This window comes from Festucalex cinctus, chromosome 8 (genome assembly GCF_051991245.1).
Source record: "Festucalex cinctus isolate MCC-2025b chromosome 8, RoL_Fcin_1.0, whole genome shotgun sequence".
NCBI lineage: Eukaryota > Metazoa > Chordata > Actinopteri > Syngnathiformes > Syngnathidae > Festucalex > Festucalex cinctus.
Window position 1 is genome coordinate 22,377,587 of NC_135418.1, and position 13,014 is coordinate 22,390,600.

A 13,014-nucleotide genomic window follows, 5' to 3' on the forward strand; every position below is an offset into this window, starting at 1 on the left:
CATGAGAAAAAAAAACATTGAAATTACGCAAATAATGATAATTTACGGAAGCATTGCGATGAAGTTTTCTTGGACTCTTCCGACTTTTCTGTCCATGAAGTTTGGAATTATTTGTGTTTTTCGTATTTTATTTTTGTAAGATTGTAGTTTTTTTCTCGTTACATTGCAACTTTGACCTCATTAAAAAGGATTTGAGAACGAAAATTGAAAAAAAAAAATTCAATTCAAAAGTGGAATATTACAATAAAAAGACGTAATTGTACAAAACAAATAATAAATAACTAATTATAAATAATAATAAATAATCACAATTTTACTAAAATACAACTGGAACATCATGGATTTTTTTTTTTTTAATATTACAAAAAAAAAAATCAGTTAAAAACTGTAAGTATAATATGACGAGCCCTTAGGATAACTAACTTGCTGTTTTTATGAATGAATGTTCATACATCCTGATGTCATCATAATATGAAAAGAAAATCCAGTTTCTCCTCACGTGTCATTTTATTTCCTTTTATTTGGGTCAAACTTTTCAAACGTGTACAGTCTCTTTGTTTTTCGAAAGACTATGTTTTACACTAAAACAAAACTTTACCTTTCACCTTGGCGTTTGTTGACTTTCTGTTGGTTTTGTTGGACTTTGTATTGAATTGCGTTTCAATCCCGCTTCGGGAAGGAGAATGTGTAAACACTTTGGAATGAATTCCCCTGGAGATGTGGTCCAAAACCAAAGGACCAAGTACTGCTCCGTATGGACCCCAACGGGAGCACTTCGGCGGATCTTTTTACCTGCTGGCCAGACAGGACTGGACCATGTTCATGTTTACGCACCCTCCGCTCAACAAAACAAACAAACAAAACCCGAGCGGCGTTGGATTCATACGCACTGAATCACCTGTGAACTTGTGAATACTTCAAAAAAAAAAAAAAGAAAAAGACAAGAAAAAAAGATTTAGAGTCGTCTTTAGTGTATCAAACTCATTTCTAACACTCAATAAACATTTGGATATTTAAAGCGTCTTATTCCTCCCCCAATGAGCTGAATTAACCAGTTTAGTTGCTTCTGAGTTCCTGCTCTTTCTGTTCGGCATGTGTGTGTGCGCGTGTGTATATTATCATGGTATAATTTATTCTGCTCTATGAATATTAGACTAGTGGGAAAACTTGTATTGGTATTTACTACCTTCAGCCTGTGGGTGTGTTTATTGTAACACTGGCGTAACTGTTATCAAATAAAGATCCCAATTCAAATTAAATTGCAAATTGTTGCAAAATGTTGTTTTCTTCTGTCTGCTTCAAAACGATGAAATGGTCATTTTATATTATTTTTTTAAATGCACTTAAATGATGCATTTTATATACTACGACCGATCACCCATTCCAACAGAAAATGGAGCAATATTTCTACCGTAATTTCCAAACTACAGCTAAATTAAGCCATAAAACCAAATTTATACATATATTAGCCACTAGGGATGTAACGATATCCAAATATCACGATATGATATTATCACGAAATGAAGCTCATGATACAATAATTATCACGATATTGTGGGGAGGTTGGTGATATTTAAAAAAGGTCGCAATATTGTGAAAAAAGTTAGCTCGTACTAATATATATTGTTTGCTTTTCTCTAATAACATTTAATATTGAGGCACTTACTCACCAGTTCCTCCACATATTGACTCGCTTCACAAGCATATTACAATCCCCATTCATCTGACAATTAGTGATTTTAAACAAAGAAGGGCCAAAACATCCCTAATGAAAAATAAACTGCACTAAAAAATTAGCCAGATGGTGCAAGAACTGCACAAATAGAAATCAACCTGACTTTTTTTGTTTCAACAGATGTGTAGCTTTTAAATATCGTGAGTATGATGACGACAACATTGTGGCAGTTTTAATATCACGATATTGCCATTATCGTTACGTCGTATAATTAGCCGCAGCGCTCCACTTTATGGAAAAAAACAGAGGATTGTGTGTGATTTTGTGACTCACCGAAATGAATGACGACAAGGAAATGTAGCGCACGCAGCGTTTTGGTGTGTGTTCAAGAACATCTTCCGCGGTGGCTTGCAGCTGTAGGAAGTCAGTCAGCGTGTAACCACAAGAATGTTGTCTACAAATCTGTCTGCTGGGCTGTCAACGCGACACGTCTTATGTTGCATGTACAACATCTGAGCTCACTTAGTGTTTATTTTATCGCCACCGCTGCTTGTTGCCCGCATCGCATATCATCCTTTAAGAGCGCTTAGCTGTATGTTATCTAATTATCGTGATTAGAATCGTGTGTTGATTAGTCGAAACGGCAAATCAGGTCGTGATTGCCGGGTGAGAGATGTTTACATGGCGGGAAATAATTCAAAGAGTGTTATTGTTCATTTGCACTTTGAATGGAATAGAGCAAAGGCAATCACAAGAATGAACAGCAATTTATATGAGATGAGAAATCTAATAGAAGAAATACGTATTTAAATAAACCTCTGTTGCTCATCAACTGAAAATTCAGTTACATTTCCTGAGAGCAGGGGTCACCAACCGTTTTGGAAGAGAGGTACTTGAGTGCTGTGAAGGGCTCCCAGTTCGAAACACACTTTCAAAATAACACATTTGCTCCAAATACTATTCATTATGTTATTAGTAACAGTTGAGAGCAAAGGACAAACAGGTCAATCAATCAATCAATCATTGCAAGTGTTCATATTTTGAATAACTTCCATAACATTCACGAGGGCTACCATCTGGACCTGCATTCCTGCCCATGCGGTCTTTGCCCGAGCCAACAGGTTAATGCAAGTATTAAGTTTATAAAAATGTAATTGTAAAATCACACACATAAAATGGTAATGTGGTGGAAAAAAATCATAATACACTATGATTAAAAAGTGCATTTTTTTTTTTTTACAAGAATTAAGAGTTGTTGTTTTTTTTGTTTTTTTTCTTCCAAAAAAACAAAAGTGCAATTATCCCAAAATAAAACTGTGATTTTCATGAAAATATCATCGTATGGGGGAAAAAGGTTGCAATTTTAAAAGATGACAATTTAATATTACAAATGTAAATTTGCAAGAACAGTTGTAATATTCTGGGGGAAAGTAGTCATATACGACAGTTTGTTACCTTGTATAATATAAAAAATAATTAAAAAAAAAAGATTAATAATTTAAAAATCACGTTTTTATATTATGATAAAACATATAATTTTGTCAACAAAACTAATCATATTTGTCAAGTAAAAATCTTTCAAAAAATGAAACTAATGCGACAAAAATTTGCAAGATTAATGTAACAATGGAAAAAAAGCATAATTTGACAAGAAGTCATAATTTCATTAAAACATAAATCATAGTGTTAGAATTATAAAGTTGTAAGGTTCTGAAAAAAACATATTTTTAAAGAACATTTCATCTTTATTAGAATAATGCTAGAATGGAAAGTCAAATAAAATTTTAAAAGAGTGGTCAAGTTAAAATTAATATTATGTTCTACTAGTCTAAACTCGGCAATGGGATTAAAATTGCGTTTGTGGAATATGAATAAAGCAGCATAATCCACCCATTTTTATCCATCTCAGGTGGCAGCGATTTTGCTTGTTGCTATTGACTGAAAATGACATAGCAGCTGCTCAGGGCTCAGGTAAGGACCAATCACAGCTCACCTGTTTTCTGGGTTTGGTCATGTGATAGCCGCTGGCCTTCTCATTCACGCATATTTATATTTACTCGCGCTATTCTTCATTCCTCTGCTTTCCAGCATATGCCTCCGACCTTTGTAAATGTTCCTCCACCTGCTTCCTGCTTTCACTGTAGATCACAATCTCATCTGAGAACATCATAGACTTAGACTTGACTTTATTGATCCCTTTGGGATGGCTCCCTCTGGGAAATTTACATGTCCAGCAGCAATGAGAACAGATAATAAAATAAAAAATAATTCAATCAATCAATAAATAAGGTTATTACACCAGAGATTGAATTATTAATAATAATAATAATAATAATAATAATAATAATAATAATAATAATAATAATAATAATTGGTTGGCAACCAGTCCAGGGTGTCCCCCGCCTACTGCCCAGAGCCAGCTGAGATAGGCGCCAGCAGCCCCCGCGACCCTTGTGAGGAATAAGCGGTCAAGAAAATGGATGGATGGATAATAATAATAATAATAAAAATGAAAAATAAAAATTGAATCAAACATTAAATAAGGTTATTACACCAGAGATTGAATTAATAATAATAATAAGAATAATAATAATAATGATGATTATTATTATTATTATTATTATTATTATTATTATTATTATTATTATTATTATTATTATTATTATTAAATCAAACAATAAATAAGGTTATTACACCAGAGAGTGAATTAATAATAATAATAATAATAATAATAATAATAATGATAATAATAAATAAAATGAAAAATAAAAAATAAATAAATCAATAAATAAGGTTATTACACCAGATATTGAATTAATAATAATAATAATAATAATAATAATAATAAATAAAATGAAAAATAAAAATTACATCAATCAATAAATAAGGTTATTAGACCAGAGATTGAATTAATAATAATAATAATAATAATAATAATAATAATAATAATAATAATAATAATAATAATAATAATAATAATGAGAAGAAGAAGAAGAAGAAGAAGAAGAAGAAAAATAAAATAAAAAATAAAAATTCAATCAATCAACAAATGAGGTTACAGTTCCTCTCTGGATACTCTGTCATAGGCTTTCTCTCGATCGACTCAATCACTGTACAGTACTTGAAATTGTCCATGTGAGCGTGAATGCCTGTTTGAGGCCTACGATTGACTGGCGACCAATCCAGGGTGTAACAGCACGGATAGCGCGAGCTCACCCGTGACCCGAATGAGGACAAGCTTTACAGAAACGAGCTGCTTGTGACATATCAGCCTTGAGTATATTCCGCGCATTGTTTGTCGCCTGCGTCAGCCTTCATCCCTTCCCCTCAAAGTTAGCCTGAGCAGATTAGCCGTGGAGTTTTGTCCACCCCCCCCCCAACTCCGCCGAGCTCCTGTCACTCCAAGTGGACGAGGTGGCGGCTCAGGCATCACCGCGCCGGAGAGCTTTGGCCCGCCGCCCGCTTTGATCCAATAATTGATTGACTACAGGAGCCGAGGATCAACAAGAGCCCTTTTCCCCTCGCTTCTCTTCTGGGGAGGTTTTAGATAAAAGTGCCCGGGCATCCTGACTCCTCCTCTACCGCCTTGACGCGGACATACGGTCATAGAAGAAGGTAGGGGACGTGCTGGGGGGGTTCAGTGCCACGGTAGCTTAGCTGCGGGCTGCGTCCTCAGGTCCGGGGGCCCCGTGCGCTGCCCCTGACGGTAATGGGTTTGTTTACATCACAGGGATGGAAATGGGGGAGGAAAAAAAAAAAAAAAAAAAAAAGTCCTGAGCCTCGGCAGAGAGGCCAGGAGGGCTCTATCGCTCGGAGACTCAGCGCGGTCATAGTCACTCTGAAATGATCCGTGCAAGGGGGAAAGATGTGATTCTCATCTCATTTGGGGCCCCTGAACCTGGCCCTGCTTGATAAGTAACCTGCCGCCTGCTTGACAGCCATGCCGTGGAGGACACAAACCACCCGGGGAAGGAAGTGCAAGAACATGAAAATAAAGAAATAATTAAAATAGCACTGTGCAAAAGTATTAGCTCACCGCGACTGGTGTGGTCTTGCCAAACTCACTTCAATATAGTCAAAGAAATCAAATACACTGGCGCCTTGACATATGAGTTTAGTTTGTCCTGTGACCATGCTCACAACTCAGAACATCAGGAGGAAATAGCGTTAATCTGAGACAAACAAAAAAATAAAAATAAAACAAAACCAAAACAAACATTATTTTTGAATGTTTTTCAATTAGGCACTGTATAACATACAGTAAAGACATAATTATATACAGTTTTTTGTTGTTTTTTTAACCCCACAATTTACCACACTTTCTTTCATTTATGCTACTCTTGACCACATGGGGCAGTATAACATATATATATATACAGGGTGTTCCAAAATGGATGACCCCATTCTAAATGCCAATATCTCGGGAAACTACTTGATGGATCTTAATGAAACTAAATACACTTTATGTTGAAGGTCACAAGTTTTATTGGTTAAATTTACAAAGAAAAGTACAAATATTTGTTGGTTCTATGACAGATTTTCATAAATGTTCAACACCAAGTGTCAGGTTTTGGAATTACAGCCCAAGCGTTTTTTAGCACATTCAGAACTTCCTTTCCTGTGTTTTGCGTAAGCGCGATGTCACACACAAAAACTTGAAACATTTCTACACAAGATGTGAAAATTTGAGGTCATTCCAACGAAAATTGTCAAAATTATTGGCCTACGAAATGGACTCAAACATTTTGGAACACCCTGTAAATATGTAACATATATTCTTTATCTTTTGCTAAACATGACTAGTAGTTCAGCATCTTAGTTATTTTGTTTTTCTGTGTCTGTACGATTACTCCTCCAGGTTGCCCAAGGCACAAACCAAACAGAGCAGCACAATGTCCATTAAATTGGACCAAAAAAAAAAATGTGGCAAAAAATGTTTCATTCTGACATGACTTTTTACTGATACCATTACTGTATGGTTTTCTAATAGCATGAACCAGGAAGTAGACAAATAAAAACTTTGGCTCAGTGTCATGTAGCTACATTTGTATTTCCACGAAAAGTGTTTCTGTTTTGCCCCAAACGGACCTCTCGTAGTTGCTGATTCTATTCTCGTTTCCCAAGTGAGAGTCTCCAGCCGTGTGCAGGTATGCTAAGAAATGATTAAGAGATGCTCCGGGGTCTTGGTTTTATTCTCCGAGATTACGTGTCGCAGGGGGGGCAAAAAAAAAAAAAAAAAAAAAAAAAAGCTCCCAGCTGTCGCCATGAAAGCACTTACAGTATAATAATCCCCCACAAATCCTGTAATTATGCCAGCATATGCCATGTACCTGAGCCTCGGCTTTGTGCTCGTCACCTCCGAGGATCCGGCGCAGACGCGCATATATATATCTGCTTGCTGCTCCTTTGCATACGGCCAAGTAAATCTTATTTCGGGAAACATTCGGGCTGTTTTGAATTTCAAGGTTAACCCTCTCAAGTATTACACATAGATAATCTGTCGTGTAAAAAGTAAAAAGTGGGGAGGAGGGAAAAATAAAGCGGGAGCTTAGAGTGAGGCATTGTCGCAGATTAATGCCATTTCATTTCGCACATAGGCTTTATTGTTGTTATGATGCTTAACTTGGGTGGAATTTGGACACTTTATATGGACAATAACACTGTTGACAACAGACACTTAATTAAGTTGCAATAACATAAGGAACAGCTGTTATATATATATATATATATATATATATATATATATATATATATTAGGGGTGTTAAAAAATCGATTCGGCAATATATCGCAACACTACAGCACGCAATTCTTGAATCGATTCAATAGGCAGCCGAATCGATTTTTTAACATCCTTTTTGGATGGAAAAATATTCAACAAAACGTCTAACTTTCACACTTTAAGCATGGAACAATGTTATATTAATGGAACATGAAGCCTTAACATTTAATTTCAATGCTGTTCAAACGTGAAAAAGGTTCCAACCTGTTTGTTAAATACAGTGGCTCACTGACTGACGTTTCAGATCAATAAATAATACATTTTCATACAAATATTTATATTTTTATTTATTTTATATATATGTTCTAAATTTGAGTAAACAGTCGCAGCAATCGACTTGTAAATTCATATCGGGATTAATCGGTATCGAATCGAATCGTGATACGGATCGAATCGCCAGGTACTCTGCAATTCACACCCCTAATATATATATATATATATATATATATATATATATATATATATATATATATATATATATATATATATATATATTCAGTGGGCCTAAGTATTGATACAGCAATACAGCAATATAATGTTTATTTATTTAGCCGTTACAAAGTAGTCTCATAGGGCTTCACGCCCACAGTTGACAAATATTATCTCTTGGGTGTAAAATAGAGAAAAATATTAATTAAACATCATCACATCCAAAAGAGGTTGGCATCTGCCCTGTATGCATCTGCCCTGGATGGCCAGTCAAGCCCTGCTCACCTCAGAGGAACATGAGCTAGAATGTGCAGGTGTACCTAATTTTATGGCCCGTGGTTATGTTACATATAAGCACCCCCTAAAGCAGAAAAGAAAAAGTCCAAGTAAAGTTGTGAATCTAGCAAATCGGCGCAAAGATAAAAATCTCTCCATTCAAAATGGCAGCCTCCGTGCTCTCCAGCTAATTAATATTAATAACCCAAATGGAAATGAGCGCGCCAGTGAGTGAGTTGGGAGCATTCAGTCAGGAGATTCGCATGTATAAGCCCTTTCTGAGGAGAAGTGAGCTCCAAACAGGCGTGACGGCGGGGCACAGAGCGCCATACACACAGACAATTTTTCTAGATAATAGCCTATCACGCAGGATACAATTTAAATTAAAAAATGCAATTTTCACCTTGAAATGAACAAATGATTACAATTTCTATACAAATTAAGGCATCCAGGCTGCGCCTCAGTGCTGTGCCAAGGCCATGAAACCTGACATAATTGCCATGAAATACATTTTCAAATATTTGTATTTTGTCCAGCGCGCTTTTTAAAAGGCACCACTCTCTCGCCTTGTGTTGCCTTGTGATCTCACCTCCTTCTGGGGGGAAAATACATATGAAAAAAAAAAGGCAGAGATGAAAAGCTCTTCAACAGGAGAGATAAAAATGTGAAGAAAAAAAAAAAAAAAAAAAAAAAAAAACAAGCTCCCGTATACACAGTAAATCAGCGCCGGCCCCCGCGGCGCTCTCTAAAAGCCAAATTACTGCTTCTTATCTAAGGAATCGCATCTAGTAGTTATCTGCTCCTGAGATAGGCTCCTTGTGCTCCTCGCCAGAAATGCTATTTATTTGTGATTACCCTTTGAGTCAAAGCGTGTGTGTATGTGTGCGCAGGGGTGTGGGTGGGGGGGGGGGGGCTGGTGCAAAGTTTTGGCACATTCTGAACTCTTCAGAGACGAGAAGGCAGAACTGAAGGCACAAACACCTTATTTGGGCTTAGGGTGGTCCGCAGCAGAAAGAGGGATGAAAGTGTAGCCCATGGGAGAGATGAGACAAGAGTCCCGTCGTATCGCGCGCGCCTTTGCGCTTGAGCAGAGGTGTCGAATCGACTTTAAAACGCAGAACCTGGCGTTGGAGACGTAGGCGAGTGGAAGGCGGCCAAAAAGTTTGTCTTTTTTTTTTTTTTAACGCAAGCATGCAAATGTCCTAGCTGTGGGGAGAACATTTGCAAGACAGACGCAATGTTTCTGCAGAGCAAACTTTGCATCCCGGTCGTGACATCCAAACAAAATGAGGGTGTCTGCGTATGAAATGATATCAAACATATACTCTTAGGGACCTAACACCAGGAAGTGTTTGCGTGTGTATGGCAATGTTTAGGTCGAATTGGTATTAATTCAGCAATCAGTCAATAAAGCCCGTCCAGGCAGTGTAGGCTGTCAACAACCTTGTTAACTCGATTGTTGGCCTCTGACGCAAGCCTAACACAAAGGGAGTTTGTAAAATTGGACAGTGGAGCGGACAGACAAACTTTCACAGGGGTTAGCTTAGCGCTAGCTAGCGTCTACGACAGACAAGCGCTAGCTAGCTTCTACAACAGACAAGACACATGTGAACTTTACTATAATAAAAAACAAACACGCTAAGGAAGGAAGTTATTTTAACTTATTTTAAAAAGAAGTTAAACTAACATTTTCGTAGGCTGACACGGCTGTGTTAGCACGTCGGCCGCATTGGCTATGTAGCTACACTACAATATGGTTTCAAAAACTTGAATAGGAGGCTTGGTAAAGCACTTTGGACAACATCTCATGTAGATAAAGTGCTATAAATGTACTCAGTTTACCATTTTAATCAAATTGGATCTTTTATTTTTTTGGTCTATGACATTTTTTGTCAACAAAAGTACAATTAGTAATCCATCTGAATGGATTCGGAATTCAGTACTTACATTGTAAACAAATATGCAAACGCGCATTTGGTGTACGAGTCCAGGCTGTTGTTTCTACCATTTATCCTTTTCAAGGTCAGGGGTGAGCTGGAATCTAAACCAGCTGACGTTGGCAGTTTAAACACTTAAGCTCGTATCCCACTGAGGGGCAAACATTTGTGACGCTATCGAATGCTGATCTTGCCCCGCTAAACTTTTGCCAGACATTCGCCTCAAGTTTTAATGTTTTTTTTGTGTGTTTCTTGACAAGAAAATTCAGTAAAACTGAATTAGTGAACGTTTGTGAACCTTCAACGAACCCTGACGTGCATTTGCTACACTCGCTAGCGTTTGATTGCTAGTCAATATGTCTACAATATTTTCTTCCTCCTTTTCTGCTCAGTCAATTTGAGTCTATAGCAACTTGAGCCAAATACGGGTGACAATCTGGTCGGGTCACCAGGTAATTTTTCAACACAATACACGAATCCTGATTAGGGTCATCGTAAACTCGAATCCATCCTAGCTGATTTTGAGTGGGTAACAATCTGGATTGGTTGCCAGTCATTCATTTATTCTGTTTAATGTTCACAGGTGAGTTTCCTGCATAGCGCATGCCTCACCCCTACAATGAAGCAAACAGCTGGTGCTGAAAACCTCCCTAGTGGAGGTAATAGTCAATTGCAGGTCCGAAGAAGTGACTGGAGATGAAATGTATTCCATGCAACTTTGTGTCTTTTCCCAAAAGTTGTCGGTAAAACACAATTTGTAACAAGTTGGGATGACTCTTTGTGCCCATCTCCCGCTCCCTCCCTTCCCTCTCTTTGCCCTCCGTGTGTCGGAGTCTCTCAGCCAGAGAGGCGCACATCAGATTTCAATAGTTGACCTCTTAATGCTCAGGTCAGCGCTGCACCGGCAGCGATTTCACACTCAAGATGAAAGGGAAATGAACACTGTGGATGCTGGGGGGTGACACGGGGGCCCTGACCAGCCATTGCCACTCTAACCGCCTCGCTGCACCGGGCTCAGATGAGTCTACGAGGAAGAGGAGGAGGTGGTGCTGAGACGGAGCTTTTGCCACCTGTGTGACAATGGCCAAAGTCAGTGAGCCAAGACAGATACGAGCACTGTGATTGGTTCGAGGAAAGGGCTGACAGTGAAAATTCTCCTTACTTCCAGTGATGTATGTTTGTACAAACAGTGAACCATCTCTCTGTGGCTATAAACATCTCACAATATATATTAATTATCCTACCCAAAGATGCACATTTTTCAATAAACCTGCAGTTGTTACTTTCTGTAGGCGTAAAAAGCAGGATTGAAGGGGCATTGAAATTCAATTGTCTTCATCAAAACAAAAATAGCATGAGCTGAAATTCTGTACTTCCTGTTTTCAGTTTTCGTCTTGAGTCAAATTTACACTTCGTATATTAATAAGTGTGCCTCCATCTAGTGGTAGGAAGAGGAATTACACCCAAAATAAATGGGCAGAACAACATATAGGCCTATAAACTGTACAAAAAAAAATCCACAAAATAGCAGATTTAGAGGAAACAGATGATTGAAATGCTGATCAAAAATATCACCAATGTTTTTTGTTTTGTTTTTTTCTTTTTCAAATATTATGGGCCAATTATATCCACTACTGACACAGAGATCATAGTTAATGCATTTGTTACATCCTACCTCGACTATTCTAGCGTGCTGCTTTCTAGTCTTTCCACGTCTGATATTAAAAGTTGCAGTTAGCGCAAAATGCTACAGAAATACTTTTCTTGAGGACAAGAAAATTTGACCATATGACTTTTTTTATATTGGACAATTTACACTGGCTCTCAGTCCACTTGAGATGCGATTTCAAGGTTTTCGTACTTACACATAAAATATGATATGGCTTAGCACCTATCATCCGAAACACCCGTTCACAACTTTTGGTGACTCCGAGAGCTAAAAAGTCCACAGGTTCTAGTGCATTATTTATTTGGAGTACAGTCCCCTGGAATGTCTTATTTACGGAAATTAGAGCGGCTACCTCAGTGGAAACGTTCAAATCCTGATACTCTTGCATTTGGTTAAATTACACAATGGCCTGTTTTACTGCCACTTCCTCTGTTTTCTCCCCCATCCTCTCCTGGTTAGAGATGGGGCTAGAACAGGGTTGTCCAAACTATGGCCCGGGGGCCATTTGCGGCTCGTCGTCCATTTTTTTAGAGGCCCGCGACATATGCTAAAAATGGCATTTGACTCAGTTCAAATAAAATAAAAACAAAAATGTTTGGAGATGGTCAAAGTAAGAAGGGAAGGTGTCGAAAAACACAGGTGCTATTAAAGGTTATTTTATTTAACTAAAACTAACGAAAAAAACTAAAATTCCAAAAACAATTTCGTTACCGAAATAAAATAAAAACGAAGACGCTTTTTTTAAAAAAGAAAACTAACTGAAACTACATTTTATGTTTTGAAAACTAACTAAAATAAAACTAACTATAATTATAGCAAAAATGTCCTTCGTTTTAGTCTTTGGAATTAATTTAATGCATGAGCCTTTGGGGATGATTTTAAATGTAACTTTTAGTAGATTTATTTTGATATAAACTGGAATAATGACGCCGTACCCATGGTGTTTTTTAAATGTTGCGTACGAGTAATACACATAAAAAAATTAACTAAAACTAATACTGAAACTAATTAAACTAAAACTAAGCATTTATTAAAGAACTAAAACTAATAAAAAACTACCAGAACCACCCTGAAAAATAATTAAAACCAACTAAATTAAAAAAAAAAAAAAACTCAAAACAAAATAAAAACTAAAATGGAAAATTCCATAACCTGACTGCCATATTACAGATTGGTTTATATACTGTAGCATTTTTCTAAATATGCAAAAGCACAAATAAATTATTTGTACAATTTTTAAGACTAAAT